Source organism: Camelus dromedarius, chromosome 6 (assembly GCF_036321535.1).
Source record: "Camelus dromedarius isolate mCamDro1 chromosome 6, mCamDro1.pat, whole genome shotgun sequence".
Taxonomy (NCBI): domain Eukaryota; kingdom Metazoa; phylum Chordata; class Mammalia; order Artiodactyla; family Camelidae; genus Camelus; species Camelus dromedarius.
Genome location: NC_087441.1, coordinates 16,600,868 through 16,628,703, shown reverse-complemented (window position 1 = coordinate 16,628,703; position 27,836 = coordinate 16,600,868). Strand labels below are relative to the sequence as shown.

General features: G+C 38.4%; 1 long non-coding RNA gene across 3 annotated transcripts in view; it reads right to left on the bottom strand.

Annotated features, from left to right (window-relative positions):
- Positions 1-27,836, bottom strand: part of LOC105092078 (uncharacterized) — a 330,628-nt gene that overhangs the window by 274,053 nt on the left and 28,739 nt on the right. For all 3 annotated transcript variants that reach the window (XR_010381220.1, XR_010381222.1, XR_010381221.1), the window contains exon 2: positions 26,607-26,664. This is a non-coding gene — a long non-coding RNA (uncharacterized LOC105092078). The remainder of the gene's footprint in view (positions 1-26,606; positions 26,665-27,836) is intronic.

Below are 27,836 nucleotides of genomic sequence, written 5' to 3'. Positions count from 1 at the left end.
ACACAATCTAGATGCTACAAATATCCAAGTTTCCCATCTTTTTCTAAGATCATTGTCAGAGACACTTCATAATCAAACTCATCTTTCTAATTACCTAGAAAGAAAGCTTGATAAGTCTAGTTTTATTTTATGTATTTTAGGCAACTGCTTGAAAATGTTTTAAGGAATAGGGAAGACAAATTCAAAGTATGCCCCTAGTTTTCAGGGGAACAACTAATATAAGAGACTATTATCAACTATGGGAGAGTCATTCGGAAACTATGGGATTTGTCATGTAGAACAGATTAAGGAGGACTTTGGCCATTTTGGTAAATTGTTTACGAAATGGCAGACTTAGTATCCTTCTCTGCACCATGGGGAGTCCCCTCCTATGCTGACTCTGGGTCTGGCTATGTGACTTGTCTGGAATAATAGCAAATGTGATGCAAGCAGCAGAGTGAAAGGTGCTTATATTAGTCAAGTTCTCAAGAAAAACAGAACCAATAGACTTTGATAGTATATGAAATTATATTAATATGTAATATTAATATTACATTATTGTGCTAAAATACATTGTTAATTATATTAAGACATTATATAATATTGATGTGTTTATAATATAGTAATATTACATATCATTTGTATATATAAAACCTATTGGTTCTGTTTCTTTGGAGAACCCTGAAACAAGCACCTTTCACTTCTCTGCCTGTATCACATTTTTACATTTTTCTTTTTTTTTTTAACATTTTTTATTGATTTATAATCATTTTACAATGTTGTGTCAAACATTTTTACATTTTTCTCTCATTTTATCTCTGTCTCTCTCATCCTTTACTTATGCTAAAGAATTGGCTCACGTGATTATGGAGGCTGAGAGGTTTCATGATCTGCCAAATGAAAATTAAATGCCCAGAAGAGTTGGTGGTGCAAGTTCCAGTCCGAGTACAGAAGACAGATGCCCTAGCTCAAAAACAGTCGGAGGGCAAATTCTCTCTTACTCACTCCACCTTTTGTTCTATTCAGGTCCCCAATGAATTGGATGAGGCTCACTCACAATGGGGAGAGTAATCTTCTTTAGTCAGACTAACAATTAAAAGATCAGTCTCATCCCGAACACCCTCACAGACACACCCAGAATAATGTTTAACCAAATATCTGGGCATCTGTGACGCTATCAAGTTGACACATAAAGCTAACCACAGCAATGTTCGTTAGCGGGCTTCCCTTCTTTTATTGGACCCTTCCTCCGTCAAGCGAACAAATCCAGGTGAGCCTGCTGGAGGTTGAGAGACCACATGCAGAGAGAGACAGCGAGGCTAGCCTGTCTCAGCTGAGATTTCATTCATAAGGGATAGTCTGTAGTTTGCTTGTCTGTGATGTTTGTCTGCTTTTGGTATCAGTGTAATACTGGCCTTATAGAATGAGTTAGGTCTTTCCTTGTTTGTTTTTGGAGGGGAAAGGTACGTGACTAACTGGTGTAAATAATTCTTTAAATGTTTGGTAGAATTCACCAATTTGCTTAATGATATTTCAGAGCTAATCCTGTAAAGTCCCTGCTCTTTGTCATGTATGGCCATTGAAATCTCTGTTCAAGTTAGCTTAGGAATCAGCTAATGATTAGGTAATTTTTTTAAATTCCTGGAACCAATACACCATCCATTCTTTATTGAGGAACTTTACATGCATGTTGAGGTACGCCTTCAACACTCAGTTTACAACTCTGTCTTAGCTTCCACTTTCTGCTTTTGCAGAGCTTCAAGGTCAGCCAGAGGTGAGAGGTCAGGTTCTTCCTGAGAATGCATCCGGCACTACATATACGCATGAACTTCTAGATTCCCAGGAATACTGTAAGTCCAAACTATCCAAAGCCCCTAGGGACATCTCATTGCTCAGCTTTTCTTTTCGAGCTTTTTTGGTTAATCTGTTGTCTGTGCCAGTTGTTAACTATCACCTCAGGCACTATAATTTTGAACATTTGCCTGTAAATGTTTTTCATAAATACCCCTTGGGGAGAGGCTTTCAGCACTGGGCAAGCTTGAGTCATATCAAATAAAGACAAGTTTTTCCAGTTGGGTTTTCCAGAGAACCATCTAACACATCAAATAATATCACTTTGGGGGAAAGCAGCTTTGAAAGAGCAGCTCTGTCCTGCTCTCTCAGGTATTGGAAATGCAGGCTCTGTTTTCTCAAGGCAACTGCTGAGTTGGGGAGTGGGAGTTTGGAGTTGCTATTCTTACCAATATTCAGTAGTTTTTCTTGAATCAATGCTTCCCGGGTTGCTACCAGCCTTTGATTAATTTCCAGAGTTCTGAAAAAAATTGACTGACTATTTTGACAATCTGTTGTTGTTGTTGTTGCTTTTATGGAGGGGTACATTTTTGGATGCCATTTTCACTACACGTCACCATTAGCAGTAAATTAACCTTACCAAAATGGAACTAATATAGTACAATCAGTTCACCAGTATTGACCAGTAATTTTACGGCAACTCAACCTTGCATAATAGAGGGGAAAATATACTAAAATTGATTTGAATTGAATTGATTAATTATAAATTGAAATAAATAAAAATATGCTAACCCAAATTGGGCATTTCAGCTATCAAACATGACTGCACATAATGACACAGGAATATCTTCTACGAATATAAAGAACAATTAAGCGTAAGCATACATTGGTAACTACTTAAGAGAAACACTATTCAATGGCAGCACCAGGATCTAAAAGAATGAATCAGAATTTTTAAAATTAGGGCAACAAATTATAAGATGCAGCTAAGAAATTAAGAGTAAATTCTACTTGTAAAGTTAACTCGTCAACATGAAGGCAAAGGCTCTTTATTAGAAACAGCCTGCATAAGAATATTAAACTTACTTCGCACTTAAACTCTCATCAAGGATGATTGATGACAGAAGAAAAAAACTATGAAGAAACATATTTTTGTGACTGTACTTTTACTTGCTGACACTATGAAAAACCAAATCTCTACTACACGAAGAATGAGTTCATAATGGAAAAACACTGAAGCATCCAAATGTGACTGTATACTGTACTAAGTCAAAAACAAACTCAGAAAATGCTCTATGTGAAAACAAAGTGGATTTGCTAATTATTGTGTTAGTAATTTTGCATTTTCTTTCTGCTATAGTTTTATTTCTAAGTTCAATCTCCCTGACTGAAATGAGGTTTTTAAAAAAATCATATATTTCATACTTGTCCTCACAGCAATCGATGAGGCAGATGAGATAAATAGAACTATTCTGGGAGACACAGAATTCTAAATTAAATGGTGAAGTATGTCTTAAAATGACATGGACTAAGTGCACTTTTAGTTGGACCATTCAGCATTTAAAAGGCCACTTTAATTTGCTACCTTGTGGGGAACAGACAACAAAGACTTTGGTTAATGATTGTGCATCATTATAGATGGCAATTTAGAAGTGTGTACAGAGCCAAACCCTTCCTACAAAGTTGTCACAAGCCCAAAGATTATACTGACAGCACTACCATCATCTTTTAAATTGTACCACAGGGCTTTAAAAAGCTAATGTCCCTCTAAGAGTGTGACTGTCTCTCAGGGTAGTAGACGAATCCTCAGTCTCTCAGTTACCTGATTTCCCATTGCAATTACAGTAAGTTCTACAACATGAAAAATTTATTGTCTAGTATTAGTTTTATGTGTTTAGTATTCTCTTTTTATTTAGGTAATATGCTCCCTGAGTTCTTAAATGTCCATATCACCCTCTCCTCTCCTCTCTTCTTTCCCTCATGGTGTCCTCCTCTCTGGGTTCCATTCCATCCCAGCCCTTCCCTGGGCAACAAATGCCTCAACGCTGCCCTCTTAGAGCAATTCACTCCAATAATTTTGAAAATCTACAGTCTTCCCTAATTAATGGAAGCAATGTTTCAACCTTACACTGGGTCTGTCCTGTCTAAATATAATTTTGAGACTTCCTCCTATCTTATTCCTCATGTTCAAAAACTCATTGTCCAGTCTTGGTCCGTAGAAGGCTTCCTGCTCTACCATCTCCATTCCTCACTGTCTAGTCACTGAAAATATGGACCCCATCCCAGCTATGCCACAGAAACAATTCACACTTCATGGACTTTATCTTACCGGAAATTTCTTTATCACCTGAAGTTGACCACTCTTGACATAAAATACTCTTTCTTTGGCTTCCATAATACTGCACCCTCTTAATTTTTATTCTGCTTCTTTGGGCCATGCTTCTCAGCCGCCTCCTCAGATCCACCTCATATTCTTATTTCTCAAGTACTTGTTTTCCTCACAGATCTCTCAGAGGCTCTCCTCTTTGCACTGTATATGCTCTTCATGGGTGATTTCCTCTCTCCCTTGCCTACAATTTCTAGCTTTAAATTTATAATTCTCAAATAATCTTTAGCCAGGAATTTTCTCTAGAGCTTCACATCTCCATATCCAACTGCTTTCTGAATATCTCCACTTGTATGTCTGACAGGATACAAAATGCAATCCATCTAAAACTGAACTCATTTTTACTCCCTTAATTTCTTCTTCTTTCATATTCTATATCCCAGTGACTGTTGCCACAGAAGGAGCAGACATAGTTGGATGCCTCCCTGGAACTTATCCTTGCCCTTTTTTCCTTCCTAAGAAAACCATGATTTTGTTCAGATTTCGCCCTCTCCCATGAGACCTCCAAGCTCTAGCCCTGGTGTGTCCTGGCAAGTTGAAATACTTTAAATCAATAATGTGAGAATCATTTCCCTTGCCAGTAAGTGGGTTTGCATAAGCATGTTATAAAATTCTGGTCAATGAGACATGAGTTGATGTCTGTTGATGTGCTTCTGGGAAAGGTCCCTCCCCCTTAATAAAAGACACAGGAAGACTCTGCCCCCTTTAGCTGCCCTTGAATGTTGTCATCCTTGGACTGACACCTGAAACTGTTGCAAGCATCTTGTGTTTCCAACAGGAGTTTGCCTGAGAGCAAGCACATGATATAGTAGAAGATAGAATCAAAAGACTGGTAGAGAAAGGCGGGGGAGGGTATAGCTCAAGTGGCAGATTGCATGTTTAGCATGCATGAGGTCTGGGGTTCAATCCCCAGTGCCTCCATTAAAAAAATTAATTAAATAGACCTAATTACCTCCCTCCACCCCCCAAAAAAAAACCTAAAAAAAAAATAGTAGAGAAGCAAAACTAGAGTCCCATTTCTCAGGCCACTCTTCTCTTAAATGATGGTCCTCAAACTTAGCACGCATCAGACCACCTGAAGGCTTCTATAATAGCTATTGCACAATTCCACCTCCAGAGGTTTTGATTAAGTAGGTCCATAGTAGGGCTCAAGAATTTGCATCTCTGACATGTTCCCAGGTGTTGCTAGTCCTGTTAGTCCAAAGAATGCACTTTGAGAATCACTGATTTAAATCACTGACCCAGATTTCCTGCTATTATGTGCAGCCAAACACATTTTAATGGAAAAAGCTATGCACTCCATTGTCAAAATCAGAAACTTGTGTCTCATTCCATACTCTGTCTTCTTTTTTCCACACATACAATCAATGGTGAAACATTATTCATTTTACCTTCTAAATGTTTCTCATATTTGTATACTTTTTCCATGGTGAACATCACTTCCTAGTTCAAACCACCATCATCTCTCCCTTAGATTACTGGAGCAACCCAACTAGTCTTCTTCTCACACTCTCTCCCTTTTAGTGGTTCACATTGCCGTTAGGGAAAGCTTTCAAAAATACAAATTTTATCCAGTCATCTGTTGATAGACATTTAGGTTGTTTCCATGTCTGGGCTATTCTAAATAGTGCTGCCATAAACATTGGGGTGCCAGTGTCTTTTTAAACTATAATTTTCTTCAGAAATTATTCAGAAATGCCCAGGAGTGGGATTGCTGGATCATATGGTAAAGACTTTTAGTTTTTTAAGGATAAAGAAGATGTGGTATATATATACATACACACAATGGAATATTACTCAGCCATAAAAAGAATGAAATAATGCCATTTGGAGCAACATGGATGGACCTAGAGATTATCATAGTAAGTAAGTAAATCAGACAAAGACAAGTATCATATGATATCACTTATATGTGGAATCTAAAAAAAAAAAAGATATGAATTTTATTTTGAAACCAAAAACAGATTCAGGGACATAGTAAACAAACTGTGGTTACCAAAGGGGAAAGGGCAGGGACAGGTAAATTAGGAGTTGGTGATTAACAGACACATGTTACTGTAAATAAAACAGATAAACAACAAGGACCTACTGTATAGTACAGGGAACAATATTCTATACCTTTTAATAACATATAATGGAAAAGAATCTGAAAAGAAAAAAAAATGTATGTATATATAACTGAACCACTTTGCTCTACACCTGAAACTAACATTGTAAATCGCCTACACTTCAATAAAAATTTTTAAATGCAAATTTTGTTATTTCTCATTTGCTTAAAACTTCACAGAGGCTTCCTAGGCCTGCGAGGTACAAAATCTGTACCCTGAACAACAGTCCTCGCTCCCACATACTGCAGACTCATTCCTGGTCACTCTCCATCTTACACTTGCCTACAGCAGCCTTCTGGAATGTCTCTAGTTCTTGAGATCACTGTGCTCATGGCTCCTCTGCACCTTTCATATATTCTGTTCTTTTCCACCCTGGCCCCTTCTCTTTTACTTGGATTTCCATTATTTATTTCAAATTAAATTTCTGTTTAGGTATTTCTTTCTCAAAGATTTCTTCCCTGATCTCCCAAGTGTGGGTCTGAGACACCTCCCGCAAGCTCTCAGAATGCTCTTTGCTCCTCTACAGTAGTGTTTCTTTTACTGCCTTGTAATGACCTCTCTCCTCATCCACACATCTTGGGAGATGGGGGATCATGTCTTACTCATCCACCTCAGGAATCCCTCATATACTGCTTAGGACCACACTGCCATCATCATCTTCATCATTTCATCTTCCTCCTCCTTATCTAGCAAACAGACACTGAGCTAAGGGTCTTACATATTTAATATTATAATTACTGTATTTTGCCCATGAGGCAAGTTAAGTTCAAAGAGTTCAGGTAATTCACCCAAGGAGGCAGCTATAATGAGAAAGTAGGATTGAAGCCCAAAGGGAGTGGAACTCTAGAGCTTACTCTTCACTCCTCCTTCTGATAACAGTGTAAGGGCATGTGGTTTTTCTCTAGAAAACCACGCCCTCTCCACCACCTCCCCCACATTCCTTTGCCTGAGATTTCACTTCTATTACCAACCATCCCTCCTGTTCGCAGCATACCTGTGCCACACAGCCAGTGGCCTGTGGGAAGAGGCTTAATTAGAGTTCGCCAGAGGGGTGTGAGGCCTGTCACTGGAGCCATTCTCAGTCACCCAGATATCTCTTCACCACTCTCTGGGCAATGACTGTCCAGTGATTCTTTTCACTACACAGATAAGACTGAGCATATATTGGAGAGAACAGGGCTAGTCTTTCAAGTGTTTAAGCAAGTACGCCCTAATCCAAATTCTGAAAATACTAGGTTCGAAGAGGAAAAATAAGTGTAGATGTATCACTTACGTGTGACAAATTAATGAAGCTAATAGAAAAACAAACAGAAAAATTATTCCAAAATGTAAAAATGAAAAACACAGTGCTTTTTAAACTCTAAAGCCCAGCTCCAGCCCCTCCTGATGCTTGCACATCCCTCTCTTGCTATCCTGGCTGTCTCTGTGGCATACGACAAGTTCTGTGAACTCTTGGGCACAAGGACCATTTTTCATCCCTGGATGCCCAACACCAAGACCAATTCTTGACATAACCATGGTGTTCAGGGAAAAAAAAAAAAGAAAGAGAGAGAGAAAGCAGTTGTTCATATAATCCAATGTTCGCATCTAAGGTTTGTTCCCTCATAGCAAGATAGTTTAAAAGAAATTTGATTGAATCATTTTAAATTTGAGCTTGACTCTGTCTGACCAAACACTATTGTTGGGATTTCCGCATTAAAATGGAAAGTTAAGTTGTCCTCTGTTCTGTCATCTCCAATTCTTGGAGGCAGAGAGATATACATAACTGTCACCCTGCCCCAGATTCCATCCAAATTTCACTTTGCTGCCATGCACGGCCCTTCTGACCCTGGAGTAGCACTCTGTCCAGCCTCTTTCACTCTGGGGCATCCTCTACGCAGCCTCTCGTTTTATACACAGGCAGGCAACCTGATACTATTCAACATTCTCTAGTGACAACATTCTCCACAGACCCCCTCGTGGGACAGAGCAGAAGGAAGGGCAAGGTGAAGGACAGACCCCAGGGCCTGCCAGCCATCACTCCTTCTCCTTCCTTATCCCGGCAGTGGCTGCCCTAGAGAAGCAGAGCACAGATGCTGCCAGCCAACTGGAGCAATCTATTCTTGAGACTGACGAATTTTTTTCTAGTCAGCACTATGCTACTGTAATGAGGAGACTCAGAGCCTCAAAATTAAAGCTTCCTGAGAAAAGAACATCCTGAAGATTGTTTGAACTCTGTTACCGAAATTCCTTATAATGCGTGGTGACTCAACCCTGTGTGTTCATTGCAAACATAAATAGGGCTGATTTTTAAGGGTGTGCCTGGTTAAACATACTGTATACACCCTCTTTATTAAGACTAACACCTAGTTAGAAGCTGCAATTTATTTTGTGTAGAGTGTTTAGTTTTCACATAGAATGGAAATTGAGAACAAGGTAGTTAAATATGGTTGACAGGTATCAGATCATGAATGTCTTCTAGCCTTCATTTTACTATAAAGGACATTATTGGGACAATTGGCAAACTTTGAATGGGGTCTGAAGATTAGAGGGCAGTAATAGATCATTGTTAATGTCCTGATTTTGATGGTTGTATTATGGTTATTTTGGGTACCTGCCACATGCAAAGAACTGTGAGGTACAGAAAAAAAGGACAAGAATTGTTCCAAGTTGCTTACAGTGTAACAGGAAAGATATTCAGGGGCATGTAACAGATGATGGAAAATTCAAAGCACAAGGCCATGAGGGCCAAACAACAGACAAGAACTGTAGTTCTCAATATTTTCTCCACCAATAACATTGACCCTAATGCTTCCTCTTAAAGATTTATGGAGGTTTCGACTCAAGTCACTGTGAGCTGGATATAATTCCACTCCTTTCTCCTCTATTGAAGGAGTGGGAGTAGCATTGTTCTAATATTAGTTTTGAATTTATTTGAATTTAATCTTAAAAGGTCAATGATTCACCATCTTGGGGACATCATCTCTACCTAATTCATCACCAAAACAGCTCCTTATAATCTCTCAGTATAGCTCAAAATAATAAATTTTGAGTAAGGCTAATTTTTAATTGGGGCAACAAGTACAATTACCACCCCTCCCACTGTCAGCCCATTAAGAAGTACTTCCCTGCCCACTCGATCTCTAAAAGCAACAACCACAAACCCTACCTGGGCCAGCAATTTGGGAATCCTAATGCCTGCCACTTTCTCAGTAGCTCTTTCCATGAGTACCAGTAACACTGTGATAATAGATTCATGAACGGTTCTCAAGTCCAACGTGTACTCTCCCACAATTGTGGAGTGTGTCAGCTGGTGAGAGGAATACAATTCCTCAAGATGCTTATGGTTTAGAAGAAGGAGATGATAAACACTAGAAACCCTGAAATATATACATACAAAACATGTGCGAGGTCCCTTCCTTTCCCTCCCACTCCAAGATTTGGAATTTTTTATCTCACCCTCTCCCCACTGGCTTGTAACAGAATCCTATTCTCTCCCAGCAGCCCCACTCCACAAGCAGGGAAATGGGCCACTTCCCATGTTTGGGAAAATCAATCTACCAGGGGTCAAGCAGATGCACTTTGTGGTGATGGCAGTTCTCCTCATTTCCCTGAGTCTATTCCTACATACATAAGTCCAGGACATGCAAACCTGCCACCCAGCTTGGAGACGGGATTAAATGTGATCATGCACATGAAAGCACCTGCGCTCAAGGAACTCTTTTCTCCCAGCTCTCTTCTCTTCTCTGCTTCTCTATGGAGGGCAGTTCTAGGGATGCAGTGGACAAATAAAAAGGAAATGACTGTGACAAAAAAGGGAAGGAGAAGGGAAGGTTAAAGACCTCTCTTCCCCCACAGTTTTCTGCACTCCTCACCCCAGCTAATTTCTCCACCTTTCATTCACAGAGAACAGAGAAAAGCCTCTCTGATGCCTGGTCTCTGTCCTCTCTGCATCAGAAGTAAGGAGGCCACAGGCCAGCTGTTAAGGCTCCTGTGTGTGGAAAAGGCAGGCTCATAAAGTTATGTGCCTTACCCCACATTCCTTACCTCAGCACTCTCCAGTGCTGGACCCCAAGCCTCGTTCCAGTGCAAAGGGAAGACTCCCCTGCATTTCCCATCAAGCCACCTAAAGAGCTTGGAGCCCCCCGATACCCAGCCACCTTCCTGTCCCAGCCCCGCTGCAGCTCTGCAGGACAGGTGGATGGGCTGGATGTTGGGATGAGGTAGGAAAAAGATGGTACAACCATGGCTCATCTTTCCAAACCCATATGCAGACTCTCAGTAGTTCTTAGTTCTTGAATCTTCTTTTCCTCTTCTATCCATTTTCACCAAACACAGGAGTGATTCCTGTGACTTTCCCAAATGGCTGAACACCCCCTCCAAGGCCTTCTCATTCTTCTTGCATCATAAAAGCTAAATGAACCCTCCTTAGAGAAAGGCATTAAAGAAAAGAAGAGAGAAAGAGAGACAGAGAGATGAAACTAGGAAGAAGATGAAAGTTGGAAATACTCATGTGATATCAAATGCCGGTGAGTCACAAGTGTGACTGTCCCCCCCTCTTGCCTTCTACCAGCATCATCCCCAGAGCCCCACGGAAGCACATACTAGTTCCCCATTCTGGAGGAACGTCCCACTCCCAGTGGGGCAGGAGCAGGAAACAGTGCATAAATATTCTAGAGTCATTTTCAATGAAGCAGTTTGAGAAGGAATTGATCAGAGGCTTACCCCTGCCTTCTTCAGAAGTTTCTGGGTGTCATGTCAGGTACTCCTGAGAGAAGTTTTGTATAATTTTTTGAGCTGTGTTTTTTCTGTGGTTCATTAGAATCTTTCTTCAGCTATTTTTTAAACCTTGATTTTGATATTCTGTCCTATGTTAAGGTACTTAAAGAGTTTGGTTTGTTGGGTTGGGAAAGAAAATCTTATGTACTACTGTGTGTTAGGATATGTTCCACAAAGCTTATCAATTCTTCCTTTATTTATCTTGTTTTCCTAGAAGAAATGTCTGCAATTAAAACAGAATAAAGGATCAGCCTGAATAACACTATTTCAGGAACCTCAAACTTAGAGCCAGAGTACCTGAGCTCCAATCCTCACTCTATTAATAAACTACTTGCCATGCAAATTCTGTGGAACAGTGACCTGTCTCCCTCATGAGGTTGTCCTAAGGAGCATATTACATGATGAGTAAAAGTAGGTTGACAAAATATAATGTGCAGTATAAAAATAAGGTATTATATTTATAGAAGTTACTAAAATAAGAAAAGAAACGTAAAGTCTGTGGCAAAAAGAACACAGGAGACAGCTTTTGCTTAGAATTACCTATTTTCTCTAAATACTTTACAAGACCTTCAGAGTGGGGAAGAGTTTCTGAGTCTTATATGCTCAGTAGAGAAACTTCCTCTTCTACCACATGATATTTGGATTACGTCTAGAAGTAAATCTAAGCCAGCAGGTGCTAGACTGCATTTCTGATTATTTGGCATAAATGTCCAAGTCAAAAATTGAGATTCAAACTATTCTATCTGGATAATTTGATCAATTATTTCTTAGAACTGTTTAGAAATAAGGGATGATATAACCAAAATACCAACTGACTGGATGACTAGCAGATTAACTTCATTACTGTAGGGAGCCTAATTGGATAACTTGGGCTCAAAGTGGATATGAGGAGGTGGACTCCATTCATTTTTTTCTGTGCACAGAGCTAAGTTCATACATCTCACTCGTCCATGTCACTGAAGTAACTCACAAGAGGATAAGATTCTTACCCAAATGGATAGGACTTTGTTCCTGCAGCACAGCATAACCACATAAACCTTACATTGAATCATTATTTCCTTTTATTTCATACAGTAATCCTTGCATTTATTATCAGAAAACCACCGTTTAACACCTTTTAGTCTGTGATGTTAATATCTAACGCAATGCTTATATTATCAGTATTATTTATTGTACTGTATTTTCACAAAATGCTTAAAAAGTTAAACACTTTTTTGGTCTAAATATCAAAGATCAGTTTGTTCAAGCAGTATAGGGTGGGTGGGTTTTCTAAAAGAAGATTTCTTTTCTTTCATATGTTCTTTGCAGGCTGGCCAAGAAAATTTATAAATACTCCACCAAGTCACAATACATTACAATTTATTTGATTACTGGTAGCTGGCATGTGGCGCAATGAATATGCAGTTTAAAAAATTAAATGCTTAGCTGGTCGCACCAAGACACCAGGCAAATATATACAAACAGAAATCCTATGATTTTTATCCTAAGGAGGCTGTTTGTCTTATTTATTTCCAGCTTCCAGCACAGTATCTGATCTCAGTAACCACTCAATAAATATTTGTTTAACATCTTCTGGTCAAATAGAAATATCCAGAGACAATAGCTAGACCTGGATATGGATTCTGGTAGGTTTTCTTCTTTGCTATGCTTTTGTCTTCTTTTCTAGAAGCCAGAAGTGGTTTCTATGCAGGTAACTCACACCAGCAATTCCTTTACAGCAAATTTCCAAGTAACTCTAAGTATCCTTAAAGTGGTGCATTGAGAGACTCACTGTTCACGGCGGTTAGAAAGCATTTTGATAAGACAGACCACAGCTTTCTGAAAAGGATATGAAGTAACCTGAGCCCTACACAATAAGCTCTTACAGACCACCCTCTCCAGAACTGCTTCTTACAACACTATTTTCAGGGACAAACTGTCACCAAGGAAGAATAAATTAAGCATGCCACCATTTTTCAAAGGGAGTTATTTTATGTTCTGATAGTGTTTATATAATAGACACTTTATAATTACTCTCTAACTCTTCAACATAAGCACTGAAAAAGATAAACCTTTAAATTTCACTTTCTAGACAAAAATGTAAAATTGAGGCTAAGAAACTCTACTGATTGTGAGCCTGATTCATCTGATGACACTGCAAATTCTCTAATTTTCTTCCCATCTCCCTACAAAGTGTTATAAACCAAGAAGAATTTTCAGTTTGAACATCATTATAAATTTAGGGGATGTGGTAGACACGAATGACAAATCTGAATTAAAATGAAAATATAGACACAAGCTCTGGAAAGCATTGTTTGTCTTTATAAATTGTTTAAGTGGATGGGCTGTATGTTGTGAGGCCAGGAAGGAAACACAGTAAGCAATAGTATTATGTTACAATCAGAACCCGGAGAAGTTAGTCGCTTTCAGCCAGGCGGATATGGGCAGAAACCACCAGAGGAGGGTTTTTCCAAGCTTTGAAAATGCTCGTGCAGGAAGAAAAGAGGGGAAAAAAAAAAACTGAGATAGAAAGATGAAAGATGATGGCTCTGAGACACAGTAATATGAGGAGGGTGTGAAAGAGAAATGAGAAAATAGAGGAGGAAAATCAAAGGTAAAAATGTCCATTCCAAAGAGAAATTCCTGAGACCAAAGGCAGGGATCCTACCACTACGTGGGCAGCAGTGGCTCAAAACTCTCCTGAGCATATCTCTAAATTCTCAAAGGTTTACCTTCTCACGACCCTTTGTCCCCAGTCCGTGCTATTTATTTCACTCATGCTATTTATTTCAGCCCAAGGCAGCCTAATCTGGAACCCTCAGTATCAAACATCATCATCAATTTTCATAAAAATAACACTCACCCTGAACATTTCTGAGTTGAGCAGACATCTACTGATGACCTTAATCATCAGGGATGACTGAGAGGAGAATGAATGAAGAGACAGAAATCCACTGCACATTACACTCTGCCATTTTACTGGCCTCATTCCCTCATCCTATCTTCTTTTTCTTTTCAGAAGCAAAATGCAAAATCTATTGTCCTGTCTTACTTGGAGCAACTTAGCAATGCCACTTAAATCTTTGCACCAGCAATAACTGAGCCTCTGGGTGTTGACAGAAGGGGGGGAAGTTGTAGAGGCCAACTTTCTACCAATAATAGTATCAATTGTCATGTAAATATCATGTATTCATTTCATTACAAATATCAAATTTCTTAGGGATCTTATACAGTCAACAAGATCTTATTTACAAAGAACATCTATGACTATAAAATGCTTACGATAAATGAGACATAAGCATATATGATATGTATGACATAACTTTTATAAAAGTTATAAATATTTATATTGTTAAAAATGACTTCAGAAAAAGACAGTAAAATAAAGTAACTCTGAACAGTGGGATGGTAGGTGATTATAACTTTCCCCGTTAGAGTCTTCAGTAGATGTTTTATCATGAAGAGGGATTGTTTTTTAAATCAGAAAGAAAGATACAGCTCTTATTTTTAAAGATGTCAGGGTCATACTCAGTAAAATTGTTTTTATATTAAAGGGATGTCTGGTTCGAGTCACAGAAAGCAAGTGAGGGTTATTGCAAGTCTCCCTTTAAATGTGAAATACATACTTCGCTTGTCCTTGAAACCCAAGCCATTTGATTCCTTGAAACAGCTATGAATTAGATTTCTCCTTGGGGAACTCAATCTTTTCTGGCATTTAAGTGATACATTAGCTAAAAAGAAAGAGAAAAATGAATAAAAAAATAATATGTGAACTAGAGATACAATTGCTTACATTTTTAAAAGTATTTCGTTCAATAAAAATTTTCATTATGGAGGATTTAACCAAGTTTTTTAGTTTGAGGACTTGGCTGTGATCCTCTGAAGTAAGGTAAAATGATGAAATTCTACCTGAGGGCCACCTTTTTAAAAAGTTGTTTTCTAAATGCTGTATTATGATGGTCTTAGAGTTACACTTATTAGTCCTCTTAAATGACCTTCACAAGTGCTGACGATGCGAGGCAACAACCCTGACTTCTCTCCCCATCTCTGAAATGCAGATCCAACATACTCTGCCTAAATCCTGTGACTAACTGGATATCTTTAATTTTTAGAATAAACGTATTTATAATACTGCCATTGATTCATTTACTCACATATTCAGCAAATACATAGGAGCACTAATACACGCCAGGTGCCGTGTTAGGCTCTGATGATAATGAAATGAATAAAAAAAGTCCCTGCCCTTAAGCATTTCATATTCTATGGGAGACACTCAAGACACTGGTAGGAAACCAAAGTTACACAGTTCCTTTTTGGCCTTGACCCTTTAATTACAATTAATGCTTACTTTTCACCCTTGAAAAAATACTGTTACTGCTTTGAGGGAATCAAGCCCAGCTTCCTTCTCCTTCCTTCCTCCCTCCCTCCCTTCTTTCCTTCCTTCCTCCAAACTCTATACCTGCACTGTGCAGTATAGTAGCCACTAGCCACGTGGGGTTGTTGACCACATGAAATGTGGCTACCCAAATTAAGAGTAAAATACTCACTTCACTTTAAAGACTTGGTATGAAGAAAGAATGTAAAATATCTCAATGATTTGTTTTTCATTCATTACATGTTGAAAGGATAACATTTGAGATATAGTGGGCTGAATAACATATATCATGAAAATCAATTTCACCTGTGCTTTTACTTATTTTAATAAAGCTGGCGAAACTTTTTTAAGTTACATATGCTCACATTACCCTCTAGCACATGTGCATTGTGCTAAATACACTGTTGCTCTGGGGAAAAAAATAGAGACACCTACCACCCCTCAAGGCTTATTTGTACGAAACATAATGACATATGCTTTAGTTTTAGTAGCCAGTTATGAGGGTCAGTCCATGTGACCAAGCACACAAGATTTTGCCAAAAAAAGAGAACTGGATATGAGCACTAATAGTTTCCGTGTATATTGTGAACCATAAAACACAACAGAAACTAGTGACTTACCTCTATCTTTTATCTTTGCGGGTAGGGTGGGAAAGAAGCTGTTTTCTACTTTGGTAACTTGTTTCATATTATTGAAAGCACATACTTTATAAAACTCAGGAGATCCATTTTGGGGAGTTTTATAATTTACACTTCTTAATAGGATAATTTGATTTTTAAGTACAAATTCTACATATATCCAGATATGTCTTTATATCAGAGAAGAACCTCTTATTATATACCCAATGACCTTGAAAACTATAAGAATGAAATAGCACTTCTGTTTTCTCCTTAAGAGTTGAATAAATCAAATTCCCTTCCTATTTGCTGTGATTCAGAGATAGCATTTCTAGTTTCTAAGTTAAATGTATGCAGCTCAGTGAAATGTCACTAGAACTTTTAAGATTCACAATATTTTAAAAAGACATTTTAAGTAAGAAAATTATTAGAATAATATCTTTTTATTAAATGATTTCTTAATTTTTATAGGAAAAAAACAGTCAAATTTTTAAATTCAAGTTTAGCTTTTAAAAATTACATAGGGCTTATATTGTATTTTTCCCTATAATACATTTTATAGTGTTTATTTATAATGTATCTCACGTTATGAAATATCCCACATAACCTTTACAATGATCATTTTCACAGTACATGCCTGTGATATATTAAATGGGTTTCTCAAGTAATTTTGAATATAGGAAGAAAGTCTGAGCAAAACACTCTGAATTGTATCTTAACCAGAATCTACTTTTCATGTCTCAGCTTAAATTACTTTTATATAAACAGTAATAGCATGCAATATGATACAGAGCCCCACCCCTAATAAATAAAAGATATATTTAAAAGGAAAAAATATATGCACATGTTTGTCTGATGGAATCATTGCCTCTCATATTAGATCACAATAAAATTGGTCTTTGTTTTACCAACACATTCTCTCATTTTTTCCTCTTTAGAAGCCCAAAACTTCTAAAATTCTCATTTCTGTGATTTGGTCATTGAATATTTGATTAAAATAGTACTTTCATTTGTATAAACTTTGAACAGAATAACAGTACTTTCTATTTTTTTTTCTTGCATTCATTCACTGAATAAATTTTTACTGAGTATCTACTATATGCCAGACACTATGTTAGGCCCTCTGGATATGCTGATGAACAAAACCATTATGATTCTTGCCTTTCCAAAACTTAGAAATAGAAGGAGATTAGACATTTCAGAAATAATCTCATAAACAAGAGCATAGCTACACACCACGAGGAGAGTACAGAAAGAGAAGCACGGGTTTTATAAAAAAAGCTTAGGGGGTTAACTTGGGTTAGGGAAGTTAACGAAAACCTCTCTGATGGAATGACTAGTTTTGCCTGGAAGAACAGAAGAATTTAGCATTGGAGGAGGAATGTCCTAGGCAGAGAAAAGAGTATATGCAAAGGCTTCCAATACAAGAGCTCCATGCATCCAAAGTCCTGAAAGATGGCTGGGTAGCAGCAGCCTATGGGGATGATGGGAGATGAGGTCAGCAAGATTGACAGCATGACAGCAGTCAGAGCACACCTGGTTCTGTCTGTTCTTTATTGAGACAACTGGCACAACATGAATGCGGCTTAAACGTTAGAGGGTAGTAATGTTAACTTTTCTGGTTTTGATGGTTGTACTTTGTTTCATAAAATAATGCCCTTGTTTGTAGGAAATATACACTAAAGTACTCAGGATTAATAAATCATCCTTTGGGCAATTTACACTCAAATAGTTCAGAGAAGAAAAAAGTTCTTTGTGTGATACCTGCAACCTTTCAGTAAGTTTGAAACTGCTTCCAAGAAAGAAAAAAGAAACAGAATTGGATAGTGAAAGTTCCTTTCTCCTAATGCTTTAATAAGATTTCCATTCCATTTTTTTTAACAACAAAAAAATCTGAATGGAACAATTTTAAAGGATTCAGGGAAATATAACTTGTGGAACAATTTATCTTTCTTCTTAGATACAGATTCATGTAATACGTCCCCGTACAGCCAGAAAGGAGGTATTAGGAAGCAGCTGATTTTAATCTAGCCCTCTGGGCTTTGTATAGGCAGATATACTATACATTGTGTGGACAGGTGATTTGGGATGGAGAAAGGGAAAACCAGGTTCTGTGTGAGTGACCTACCTGTATGGCACCTCTCTTTGACCCTTCAAAGTTCAGTGCTTCTCCCAGGCGCTAGGACAGCAGAAGCACTACCAGGCCTGCCCCAAATACTTGAGGAACAAATGACAAATGGAGGCTCACATACCAAAAATTGGAATATTTCAAAATTATAAATCAAGCTAATAAACTATCAAATAAAATATATTTTGTCCTTCTTGTCTTGATAGCAGACCTTCATAGCCATCTAGAAGATGCATTTACAATATATAAATAAAAATTCAGAATTCCAACTTCTTAGAATTCCTCCCTAGAATATGTCATTCAAGGGAGAGTGGTCCACAGTTCTCTTCTCACAACAGGTTTCCATTCACACGCAAATGCTGTTCCTCACACATACGTGGACACCACCACCAAGAGCTGCTCCCTTGCCACCACCCCATGGGTCTAGGAATAAACTGGTAGGAGTTCCTTCAGTATCTCAGTGATCCTTTTGGGATTTCCATCACATGGTTTCTTCTTCTTTTTTTTTTTTTTTTTTGGTATAATATTCCAGGACTTCTGCTAAACATATACATTCACATCTAATATTTGCTAAACATTATATATTTACTAAACATCTACAGTTTTGTTTACATAGGTTTTTATTTTTTCTTTCCTTTTCACATAGTGTAAATAATAATACATATCTATTTTCAGCTTGTTTTGTTGCTCTATAGTAAGTCTTTTAGATCTATCCAGCTTTACCTATGATTTTGCTCTAAAATATTATAGATATCATTGGGTACGTGAGATGGAGTGGATAATGGCCAGGTCACATACATGCAGCTCTGACACACAATCTGCAGCAACTAGCTCAGGAAATCAACTTATTAGCTAGAGTAACCAGCCCAGAAAGCCAACCTGCTATCTGTGAGTCAGACTTGTGGGAACTAGCAACCCACCCAGGAAGCCAAACAATAATCCCTAAGACAATCAGCCACAAATGGCCAAGACCTGATTAATAACTGACAGCTTCCCAAACTTTTGTCCTGGCTTCCAACTTAGGACCAACCAAAGAAAGCAAATACGCTCCCCTAACCAATCACATAGGATGACCCCCTCAGACTTAGCCTATCTACAGCTTTCCTGTACCAATAGCCTCCAATAAGGGCATACCTGAAGCCTTCTCTTTTATTCAGTATAAAGCTTTCCAGCTCCTCTGCCTGTCTTTCAGTCTCTGCCAAACACAAGTAGCGGTGGCTGATTCCTTTGCTATAACAAGCTCCGAATAAATAACCTTTGGTTGTTCTCATTTGGTTAGTCTCTATTTTCACATGCAGCTTCCAACGATAGCTTTCATGCTTAATATCATTTATGGTAATGAAGCAGTTGGCAAATTTAACTCTAACATATGTTTGGTTAATATGTATTTATTTGTAATTTACTAAATTAAGTAAATAATTTAACAAATAATTGTTTATTATTTTATCATTAAAGTTTCCTTTTTAGAATTGGCTGTGGCTCTAGTAAAAATGGAATTTAGCCTGCTTAAGGAAAATGTTCAGAAGGCTTTATTCATTTCCAGAGCAAACTTATCAACAGTAATTTATGCAGTGAGTGATAGATTCTTTGAGTTCTGCACATAAGGATGAGTCATCACCAAAGGGTGTTGTATATAGTGAAAAACAATGCTCATATCTATAAAGACTTTTTACATAATTTGCTTAACAAAAGGACGTTAAATCTGAAAATATAATTGATTTTATTATTGCAAAAGCGTTTGGTAAGTGGAAGAAAACAGCCTGATACTCAGAGCAGTAGAATTCTAACTCATCATAGGTTGAAAAGTGAGTTCCCAGATATTTTCTCAATCCTTATCGTAATCTGTTTATGAGGTCTGTGACATGAAGATATTTTAAAATTCAAAGCATGAATCAGAAGAAGTCATTTTGAAGGCAGATAAAGTAACTAGTAAATTCTAATTCCAGTGTTTTCTGCAGATAGTAGCAAAGCCATTTCCAAGTTGCAGCCATCTATTCCTCTCCCAGTCATTGAATACAGATCTTCCTCCAGCCTTCCAAACTGCACCCAAAGTAATTTCTTCAGCCTTTTACTTCTCCTGTTATACCAGTAATTTCTCAAGGTGTACATGTGAGGTTCTCCATAAGAATCATCAAACGGTGTCTGTCAAAATGCAGATTCCTGGGGTCCTCCCCAGACTTTCTGAGTCAGAATCTCGAGGAGTGGGGCCAGAGGAATGTGCATTTTCACAACCTATCCAGATTATTCCATCGCACATATGGAGTTGAGAGTTACCATTTCAAGCAACTGTCTACCTCAGAAATCTCGTCAAATCTTGGATTCACAGATGATCTAATATGGTAATGACAATACAATATCCTTTTTTAACCTTAGTTTCTTTATTGAACTTCAACTAGTTTCTCTAACTTCTGACAAGAAATATTTATGAGATAACTCACTGTCAATCCGCAGCTCAGGAAAAATAAAACCAAATTTGTTACATTTGCCATCAAAGAATCTCCTCCCTCTCCCTCTATCAGTGGTACCATCGGTCTCCTATTACCAACTATTTAAACATATAAAAATAAGAGTCATCTTTGGCCTCTGCCCTCACATTGTAAGTCCAGTTGGTCACTAACCATGTAGCTTCTTCCCTCATAATGCATGGCTGTGGACAAATCCATCTTTAAGTCAATAATTATTAACTAAGCACCTACTATGTGCTAGAAAATGGTGATATAAAGATTAAACAGACCTGATCTTTGCTTTGAGATACTTACAGTCTGACTAGAATGAGATTCCAATAAATAAGTAATTCTCTGTGCTAAGGGCTGTGGTGTAAACATGTCAAAAGTTCTGAGGGTATACAGACAGTGAACCCATTAATGATTCCTACAGGGTCTGTGAAAAGTTCAGAGAAGAAGCAACATTTAAGCTGGTGTTTCCTGAAAGGTAAGTAGTTCACCAGGCAGAGAATGAGGAAAGGACAATCAAGAGAGAAAAACAGATATAAGAATATAAGGATATAAAAGTGAGTTGGATAGAATAGTTCTTTCCCTGGTATGTGCTGGTTAGTGATCATGGTGTAGCCAAAAAGGTGGGTTATGCCCAAGTTTAGTGTCTTATGTGGCATGCCCAGTAGTTTGGATTTGTTTTGCAGGCACTGAGAGTCACCAAAGGGCTCTGCTTTTTTTCTTTTTAATTAAATTTTTATATTTTTGAAAAATATATGTAGGAATTTAAAAGTCAAATATTATTACAAGGCTTAAAATAAAATCAGTATATTCTCTGGTCCATCCCTCTCCATCTTCCAGTCCTGCTCCCTTCTGGCAACCACTTTCTTTATTTAAAGTCATTACTTTTAGTATTTGCCACCATATTTCAAAATAACAGAGCAGTGAAGAAATTTTATTGTGAAATCAACAAATATCAGTATCATTGATTATTTTCTTTTGGCTGATCTCTTTGGCAAAGAGGAATTCTCTGGTCTCCTTTCCAAGGGAGGAAGTGGAACTGATGTGGGAGGAAAGGGGGCTGGGCACAACCACTGAAGGAAGGACACAGCAATTGAGGACAGGACAAACTAGTTAGAACCAAGATGGTGGAAGATTTGACTTGCAGTAGACCTTGAGCCCCATGGCATTCCCAAAGGCGCCATCACAGTTCCTAGGCTGACCATAAAAGGTCAAAAAGTAGGCAGGGGGGTGGGAGGCATTTCCTGGAAATCCTCACCCCTGCTGGAAATTAGTTGGAATAATCCTCCTACTCATTACCGTATAAAATTACCAAGCCCATAAAACCTAACAACTCTGCATCTCTTGGTCTCTCTGTCTCTCTTCCCTGGTGAGATGGCCCACACTCTGTACATGGAGTGTGTATCTGCTTTTACTTTAAACTAAATACCCCCACACCTCTTGGTCTCTCTCCCTCTCACCTTTCTGAGATGGCCCACATTCTGCCTATGGAGTGTGTATCTCCTAAACCATTTTCCCTTCTGAGCGAGATAGACCCCATTCTGTCTATGGAGTGTGTATCTCTCTAAATAAACTTGCTCTTGAATTCTTTCCTGTGCGAGGCAAGAACGATTCTCCCACAACAGAACCAGGCTTGACTATTAGTTATACAGACTCTGACTCAGTCTCCCTATGTTCTACTTACTTGACTTTTCCCTGGACAGCAGTTTCTGATGCTCAACATGCTCAGAGGCTTCCTTTGATCTTAAGTTATGTCAATTATTTACTATCAAATCAATTATTACATTAACTTTAGCTTTATACTTTGAAGATCACAAGTTACTTTACTTGTACATAGCAACTGGACCTAGTTTCTGTGAGACAGATGAGGAAACTGAATAGAGCTGGAGTGAGGAAATGATAAAGGCTTCTCATGCAGAAGTCAGAAATCTATGGTCCATGGGCCAAATCCAGTTGACCACCCATTTTTGTACAGCCCAGGAGCTAAGGATGGTTTATATTTTATAAGTAGTTTAAAAAAATCCAAAGATGAATACTATTTCATGATGCACAAAAATTATATTAATTTCCAATTTTACTGTTCATAAATGTTTTATTGGAATCTTACCATTCTCAATTTTTACATATTATCTATGGTTGCTTTCATGCTACAACTGTGTAATTGGACAGTTGTGACAAAAACTGCATGGCTTACAAAGCCTAAAATATTTACTATCTGATTCTCTTTACAGAAAAAAAAAAATTACTGACCCTTGTTCTAGAACAATTAGTTGGGGCAATACAAAGAGCATCAGATAAGAGGATTAAACCCAGGTAGTCTGGGTCAAGAAAATAGTCAGATCATAGTAGAGAAATTGGGAGAAAAGAAATTAAACATGTTTTCTGCCCCAAGTTCTTGTTCTTTCTAATATGGTTAGTATCGGGTCAGTAGAGCATTAACCTTGAGCAAATTTAAATTGCTAATATTTCTCCATGCAACATTCCATGTCAGCTTCCTATCTCACCCTCTCCTACATCATTATTGTCTATACCACTTACCAATATATCTTTAATTATCTGCATATTTACACATGCCTAACCTGTTCCTCAAATAAACTGCAAGCTCCTAGTGGTTTAAAACAGAATATTTTTTATATTCTTGTATTTCTGAGGCATAAAATGAGATCCTTTTTCAAGGTGCTCATGGATGCTGAAGGTGATAATAATCAGCTGGGCATTATTTGCACTTCTGTCTCAGAGAAAAGAAAATAAGGCCTACAAAAAATATATTTCCACACTCTAAGAATTCCAACACGATAGACTTTAATGGAGCTGAACCTTTTAGATGAATAGCATGGTCTGGGAGTTTGGAAAATACTCAATAGAACATGTGTTTTTTGGTTGAACAGTTGACAAAAAGAGACCTTTAGAGCTCTCTTGATTTCCTTTCTTTGGGACTCTGCCAGCCCCCCCCCCCCCGCCCCAAGCCCCAGACACACACACACACACACACACACACACACACACACACACGTGCGCGCGCGCGTATCCCTCAAGCACTCCATCCTGCTGTATTCAGAATCAGAGAGAAAACTTCTTGATGGTGAAATAAAGGTAGAGGAGTTTTCAAATAAGCATGTGCTGAGACACAGAGTGAAAAGAAAACGAAATCCAAAAATACTTCAGGCCAACGCAGCTTGTATCTCTAAATTTCACCCAGGATTCTGAGGGAAGAGTGAACTGCAGTTTTCATTTAATTCAATAAGATACCCATTTGGCAAGGTTAACCTTTTCCCTCTTGTGTCTTCATTGTGACTTAGTTGATACAAATTGCTTTCATTAGGGCATTAACGGGCTTCTGGCTGTAGTTTCAAATGGAAACTGTTGCGGTAGTTCAGGACACAAGTGGTCAGGATGCTGCTAACTGTGGATTAACATTAGGAAGGAAAGGAAGCAGGCTTGTAAATAACTGCTTAAAGATTCTGTCTGAATGGAAATTCTGGAACATTAAGAGATCCAAACAGAATCATAGATTACATGTCTTTCTAGCTTAAAATGAAATAATTAAAGATACTCTCAAACCTTTTCACTGACATCATCTACATATTATATGAAGGAAGCCTCAGTGTATACTTAATGTATATAATACATTCCTCTAATGTGCCCAAGTGAAGGTAAAGTTGGGAGAAAGGGAAATGAAGTGTGCTACATGGGCTGAAGGATTTGCCAAACAGATCACAAGAGAACACCAAAGACTCTGAGACAGACTTTAAGGAATGAGAGGAGGGGAAAAACAAACAGGCAATTTTTCAGAAAGAATAATGAGTACTTTAAAATCTCATCATCTCTTCCCCTACGGTGCCAGCTGACTGATGATGCAGATACCAAACTGCTTTGGAGACAGTTCTCTTAGTGTGGCTCACAAGTGACGTAGAGGACAACATATATCTAGGATGCTTGGTAATTTGCTAATAATTTTGGAACTCAAATGTGAGGAAATATTTCTTCAGTAATCTCAGTAACCCCACTCAAACCACGAAATAGAACAATAAATGCATTGAGCTCCTCCAACTCCATCATAACTTTGAATATAACCTCATTGTTCCAACCATGTCCTAGGCTGTAAATTACAACAATGAAGCTGAGAACGTGGCATTTAGTAGGCACTTGGTAAATATCTTTCGAATGAATATATGGATGAACTAACAGTTAAGTAACTGGCGGTCTGGTTGTATTGTTGCAGAAAAGTGTATTACAGCTCAGTGTTACAGCTCGGTGTTACAGCTCAGTTGTGACAGCAACCTGGATCTGGGCGAGAGACCAAGCAGCACTCAGAGTTGGAGAACTCAGGTTTATTACGCCAGTGGGCCCAGAAGGCCCAGAGGACCCAGAGGAGTTAACACTCCAAGCTCTGGACACCGTCTGTAGGTTTACACAGCCTTTTATAGGCTACCAGTCTAGACTTTGCAACATTTTGTAACATCATATGCAAATAAAGTATAACAAAGGTGACTAATTAGGAACAGGCTTTGTAGAAATGGACCAATCAGGAGTGAGGGAAATGGACCAATCAGGAGTGAGCTCCATGCAAATGAAGCACTACAAATAGACCAATCAGGAGTTAGCTCAGGGAACCAATAGAATCTTAGGGGTAAGTTCTGCTTTCCTAGAAGTAAGCCGTTTCAAAGTTTAAAAAGTGAAATAATGCTGCAGGGCCAGGGAACGGAATGGTGTTGGCAGGAGGGTAGTGGCCCTGCCTGGGAGTACTGCCGTCTTTTTCGTGGGGCTTCCCATCTCAGTATGGGTACGTAAATCCTGCCAGTGCAGGTTAAACAAAGCGTAAAGGAGTCTGTATGTATCATGGATAATGGCAAATAATTTAAAGACTAGGTCCAAAGCAGATTTGGTTATAGAGTTCTGTAAGGGAGAGTTCTTGATAAAAATATCAACCGCACATTAGGGAAACACATTTGTTTACGTCTTATCTAGCAGACATTACCAAATTAGTGTCTGTTCTTGTGGTTACCCTGTTTGATATACCCTTTTTACGGAAGGATCAATGATTTCATCTTTAGAGAGAGAGGGATTTGCGATATTGCTATGGAATCTTTCTTCTGTCCATTCCAGTAACATTTCGAACTTCTCTGGACTAGTACACATTGATCGTGGCATGGAAATATTTCCTTTTGTCAATTTATAGTGTGAATAGTACCTAGAATTTGGAAAATATGCTATTCTACGTGAAAATTGAGGAACTTGCTTGAGAGCATGTAGAATATCTGGGACGGGCCAGAATTATGCGTCCTGAGGTTTTAATCTAACCCTTAGTTCTTTTGCTCAGAATAATGCTCTGCCTTAATCCTTTAATTCCTAGCAATAACGGCCCTTCTAACCTAAAGTTTCCTCTCTGAAATTCTCTTTTCACAACCTTCAATAATTATTTTGATTCCACTACTCCTCGAAAACAATGATTTTGTTTCAAGCATCAAAAAATCAAGTATCTACAGGGGCCAGGTGGGTAAAACACACAAATGAAGTGATGTGAGAAATGGTAAGTGACCCTGAGCCCCAGTTTCTGGGGGACACAGATGATGGGGATTGTGAGAAACTGGGGATTCAAGCCCAATGTTGAGGCTCCAATTCTCTAAGAGAGACCAGAAATTCAGATTTGTGTATAAGGCTTTTAAATTTCATTGTGTTTATTTTAGTAACTAATTAAAATGTAAAACACTTTCCAGGCCAAATACAGGCCAAACCAATCATGTCTGTGGGCTGTGTCTAGCTAAAGGGACAGCTCAGTTCCTTTTCACACTGCCAGACTGAGCTGCTGGGGGTTATTTCGCTCTCTGTTTGGACTGGCTTCTAGTATATCAGCCCTCGATCACACTAAAGAAAGCACAGGAATGTTTTCAGAAATGCCAGCATAGATGGAATTGCACAGCCTCCCAGGATGGCTACTCGGGAGGACAACGCGTTTGGGGTGGAGAGGTGGTGGTGCATGCTAGCTGAGGTCGGAAGCTCTGGGTCCCATTTGCCTGGGCTCTTTCACTTACCAGCGATGTAACCTTGGGCAAGGGATGTAGTTTCTTCCTTTCTTCTTCAGTTTCTCATCTGTAAAATGAAAATAATTACAGTTGTCATGACAGTTACATGAATACACACACACAGTACTTAGTAAGTGAGTGCTGTCTAATTATTTGCTATTATTTATTATTCACAAATCATACCATTGTTGAAAAAGAGCAAAATTTTACATGGCTGTGTCACATTAGACAGCTACTGATTCCTTAAGTGGCCTCAGAAAGCTTTCTTCCTCAGACGGGGCAGGTGCAAGAATCAGGCTGCTTGTGGTAAAGTCCCACTATTTTGTCCTTAACACCAGATGCCATCACTTCGTGGAAATGTCATAACTGCATATTTCAATGAAAGGAATATACAAGCAAATTTTTGAAACACTAAAAATACTAGCAGTTAATAATATGTTAAGCTATCTTTTCATTTTTCCCTTTTCTGGAGATCTTCCATTTTAAAGTCAGGGACATCCTGTTCCAGGATTGAAAGTCAGAAAAATCAAAGGACCTTTATTTTCCTCTTTTACAGGTTGCTGAAGCATGAAACATACTGACAAGTGCTTGAGCTAGATATAAGTTACCACGCGATTTCACCCAAGATTGTTTTCACATTCAATGATTCTAAAGGTTTTAATTTTTTAAAAGGTACCCTAAAGGTTTTGAATGTCTAGAAATAGAGAAAATAGAAGGTCACACGACATCTATTTTACAGAAATAATCGTATGTTTGTGAGCAGTACATGGTGACACTATTTTCTGTGGCACAAGCATACTTGCTCACCAGTGAAATTCAAGATACACTCTGCCGTTTAAGGATTCTGTTACCTCAAAAGGTAAAGACACCAGCTCTTGTCATACCCGAAAAATAAGTTTCCAGTCAGGAGACTGTGCACTGTGTACCGAAAGATTTTAAAAGATTTCTTTTAAAAAGGAAAAGTACACCCCCCAAAATGGGAGGCAGGCCCATCCAAGGGAGGAAAAGTGGCAGTTTTTGCCTCCTCTCTCTCTCTGTCCTCACTTAGAACTGGTCTCTGGATTGATTGATGGCTCTTGTCCCTGGAATGCTTAGTCACGTTTGGCCCCTTTGCGCGTGTCCTTACCCCCCGTGGACACAGAAGAACCTGGGGCAGGGAGTGCCTAAACCACAATGTTAATTATAATACAATGAACACTGGGTTGTGTCCAGTTAAGTCTTTTCTCAGTTCATAGTCAT